Below are 4232 nucleotides of genomic sequence, written 5' to 3' on the forward strand. Positions count from 1 at the left end.
GCAATGGCATGATCCCGGCTCACTGCAACCTCTGCCTCCAGGTTCAAGCGATTCTCCTGCCTCAGCCTCCTGAGTAGCTGAGATTACAGGAGCACGCCACCATGTCAGGCTAATTTTTGTATTTTTAGTAGAGATGGGGTTTCACCATTTTGGTCAGGCTGGCCTTGAACTCCTGGTCTTGTGATCCGCCCGCCTCCGCCTCCCAAAGTGGTAGGATTACAGGCGTGAGCCACCACATCTGGCCTCTGCTCTATATTTTCTTTTAGCTCCCTTCTCCAAAAATGTGAAATTCCCCCTAATCTCTTTGCTTCCTATCTGGATAGAGTCAGAATGAAAATCCTAGTTTTATTTTGCGGCAGCTAAGAGGGGCAAACAAGTCCCCCTTTATTATTATTTTTTATTTCTTGAGACAGAGTCTCGGCTCACTGTAACCTCCACCTCCCAGGTTCAAGTGATTCTCCTGCCTCAGCCTCCTGAGTAGCTGGGCCTACCGCAACCATGCCCGGCTAATTTTTGTATTTTCAGTAGAGACGGGGTTTCACCATGTTGGACAAGCTGGTCTTGAATTCTTGACCTCAAGTGATCCGCCAGCCTCCGTTTCCCAAAGTGTTGGGATTACAGGAGCGAGCACCACGCCCAACCAACAAGTCCCCTTTAAATACATCCTCCCTTCTCTCTGCTGGCAGGCTTTGATATGCCCACCGTATGACTTTTCGCCCCTTCCAAGATTTCCAACCAATCATCTCCTTTCTGTTTCCCATTGGGCTTTGAGGAATGTACCATATGGACTCTGCGAGCAGACGGAGAGGAGGAAGGGCGTGGCGACCGCTCATTTCTTTGGCTTTTGCACGTATCACATGAGATTCTGGCAAGGCTGAGCGTGCAGGTAGCAATGGGGTCCCTGAGGATGGGAGCCAGTGCACTGAGATCTCTCGCCCCCTAGGCGGACTGGTCCTGTGGTCCGACCCGAGGGCCGCAACCCCAGCCGTTTCATGTGCCCGCCCCTCCCCCGGCTGCACCGACGATCCTGCTGCTGCTGCTTACCGCGCCGGACGCCGGGGATGCGGGACACGGCGGCACTGGCCGGCCACGGGGACGCCGGCGCCTAGGGACACCGCAGCATGAGGCAGAGGTAAGGACGAGGCTTCGGGACTCCGACCGGCGCCAACCGCCCCCTGGGAGCCGCATCCTGCTCGCGCCCGAGCTGGGGGTCTCGGGCCTCGGGCTGGCCCCGGCGGGCGACTCTGGAGCGGTGGCCCCGCGAGCGGACGCGAGCAGAGCCTCCCGCCGGGACAGGGCTGAGGCCTGGACCCGCGGCGGCGCGAGCGCCTCCTTCCCGCGGCGCTTATAACCCTGCGCCAGTCCTAAGCATCTGGACCTCATAAAAGCTTAAAAAAATGGCCTAGAGACAAGCAAGAAAGGAAAACAACTGCACACGGAGCTGAGTGGGGCAGCGCAGCAGAGATGGTCCAGACGGCCCCTGGCGTGCAGATGAATACTGCATGAGCAGAGACTAGGCCAGCCAGACCCTGCCAAGACACTCTACAACTGACAGTCTGTGACAGCACCTAGATCCATGTGCCGCACCAACAGGCCCAGATGGCAGGCCTGGGAGGCTGCAGGCAGAGCCAGGAGCACCTGTGCCTCTGAGCCTGCATGTGTGTAAGTGCTGTAGGGGGACAAAGAGGGGCAGGCAGGTGAAAGTGACAGTCATTCCCACCAATGGTGGGATATCAGACTGCCTACAATATTGTCTATAACAAGGTAAATTTTTTTTTGTTTTTGTTTTGTTTTGTTTTGTTTTGAGACGGAGTCTCTCTCTGTCGCCCAGGCTGGAGTGCAGTGGCGCGATCTCAGCTCACTGCAAGCTCCGCCTCCCGGGTTCACACCATTCTTCTGCCTCAGCCTCCCGAGTAGCTGGGACTACAGGCACCCCCCACCACGCCAGGCTAATTTTTTTGTATTTTTAGTAGAGACGGGGTTTCACTGTGTTAGCCAGGATGGTCTCAATCTCCTGACCTCGTGATCCGCCCGCTTTGGCCTCCCAAAGTGCTGGGATTACAGGCATGAGCCACGGCGCCCGGGTAGCAAGGTAAATTTTTAAATTTCTACAGAAGGAATTCTGTTGCAAAATTCTTTTACTGTGAAAAATTTAATTTCAAGCCAAGAAGTACAGATACACACTAGTTTATCTTGAAGATAAATCCACGTTTCCATACATCAACTTTGCCTGAAGGGTAAGAGATACCTTTAAGCCATGAACCCTTCCCCGGGATGGTGGTCATGCACAGAGGAAACTTGTCATTAGCAGCATGTAAAGCGTCCTTCATATTAGCCAGTCAGCTATATTAATATAGCAGGAAGCAGAGATCGGGTGTTTAACTCATTTCTAGAAGTGATTATTGTGTTCCAGCACATCTGAAATTCAAGTCTTGAGTCCTCAGTGACTTCTTTCTGCAGGGCCTGGGGCTGGGCCTGAGAGAAGGCGGGTGGGTCCTAAAGGAGGGTGAAGATGTGAGTGGCCTCTGCAGACCCTGATCTCCCAGTCTAGATGAGAAAGCCTCCATTCTGCTGCTGCACGGTGAGCTCAGGTGAGTTACCTGATGGTTTTGTCTTTGTCAAGTAGGGTGGAATTGGCTGCCTACAAGTTTAAAGGGGCCTACTGGGAATACAATTTGAACATAAAATTGGGCAGGCATGCTTTGAAAATACAGAATACAAGTGCCATTTACTTACTGCTGCTTCCCCGCCCCAGGCAGAGGCTACTGCTCATCACTAGTGTAGGAGGACCAGTGACAGAGGTGTCAGAAGCTTCCCTGGCAGGACCTGCTCATCCTCCTGGACCTTGTAGTTTTGTGGAATCTGCAAGGCACGGCAGACAGATCCAGCAAACATCAGCTTGAAAGTACCAGGGACAAGTAGAGGGAGTAGAGGTCACGGGCTCTGTTCTCAGAGTTCACAGTTCACTTTGGAAGTCAAGGTGGATACTAAAAGAGCAACGTGGACACCAGGGAGGCAGGGAATCAGACACGCAGCACGCGTGGGCATTCTGCTGCGCAAAGGCAGGGGCTGTTCCCTCCCTCCTGTTCCTCTCGATGCTGGACCTTTGCATACTCCCATGCTCACAGGCATGCCCTGCCCTCAGGGCTGTGGGACAGGCTCCCCCTCCCTGAAACACTCTTTCCTGCCAAATATTGCTGCGAACTCCTCCACCCTTCATTGCCTTTGCTCAGATGTTACTTCCTCGGGAATCCTCATGCCTCCCCAAGTTTAAAATTTCGTGTGTCTCCTTCCCACTCCTTCCCTCCAATGGCTACGGATTTATCTGATAGCCCCGGATTACCCTGTACCGCTTTGCTCTCCATTTTTCCGGAGCACTGACCGCTCTAGCATGCTGTGTTGCTCACGTCATGCTTACTGAAAGAGGTGGCAGGGCCTGGCTTCTGGAGCCAGGCTGCCTGGGGTTGAGTTGTGGCTTCACTACTTGCTACTCCATGGCTTTGGGTGGATTATTTAATCCCTGTTGGCCTTGGTTTCCTTCATTTGTATGAAACAATACCTAACTCAGGTTTTGTGAGGATCAAGTGAATTTATATTTATAAAATTCATAGCATAACACCTGCCATGGAGTCAGAGCTGTATTATGTAAGTGTTTAATAAATACAGCTTTTATTGTCCGTCTTCTTCCACAAAAATGGAAGATTCATGAAGTCAGAAACCCTGTTTGTTTTGTTCTCTGATGGATCCCTAAGCATTTTGAGCAGGACCTGGGGCAAACCTGGCCATCTGTGCTCACCGAGTGAGTGACTGGGTCGGGGGAGGGTGTGGTCTGGGACGGTGTCAGGGAGCAGTGAGGTGTGGGTCAGTGCTGTGCACCGGTCTGCCCTGGGTCAGGTGGCTGAAGAGGCTGAAGCTGCTGTGTGCCAGTGTGTTTGTACACAGTCCGGGGGAGTGGGAGGGACAGTGCTGGGCTGGGGCGGAGGGGCTGGCTGCATTTGGAGAGCGCTGGGCCGGGTCCTACAGCAAGAGGAGAGAGAGGGTCTGGCTATCAAGGGCAGGAAGAAGCCTACAGGGCCCAGTATTTCCAAGTGCTCTTCCATCCACCTCCTATCCTGGCCTGACCCCACTTAGGAGGAGGCAGAAGGATTGCTTGAGGCCAGGAGTTTTAGACCAGCCTAGGCAACATACTGAGACCCCATCTCCACAAAAACACACACAAAAAACAACAAAAT

General features: G+C 53.1%; 1 long non-coding RNA gene across 1 annotated transcript; it reads left to right on the plus strand.

The window, feature by feature from the left end:
- Positions 1-1582: 1582 nt before the first annotated feature.
- On the plus strand, positions 1583-3064 carry LOC108524452 (uncharacterized). The gene is made up of 3 exons (XR_001884048.1): positions 1583-1662; positions 2461-2591; positions 2756-3064. It is a non-coding gene; the product is annotated as an uncharacterized LOC108524452 (long non-coding RNA).
- The last annotated feature ends 1168 nt before the right edge of the window (positions 3065-4232 follow it).

The sequence above is a fragment of the Rhinopithecus bieti genome, unplaced genomic scaffold, assembly GCF_001698545.2.
Source record: "Rhinopithecus bieti isolate Rb0 unplaced genomic scaffold, ASM169854v2 scaffold_83612, whole genome shotgun sequence".
Lineage (NCBI taxonomy): Eukaryota > Metazoa > Chordata > Mammalia > Primates > Cercopithecidae > Rhinopithecus > Rhinopithecus bieti.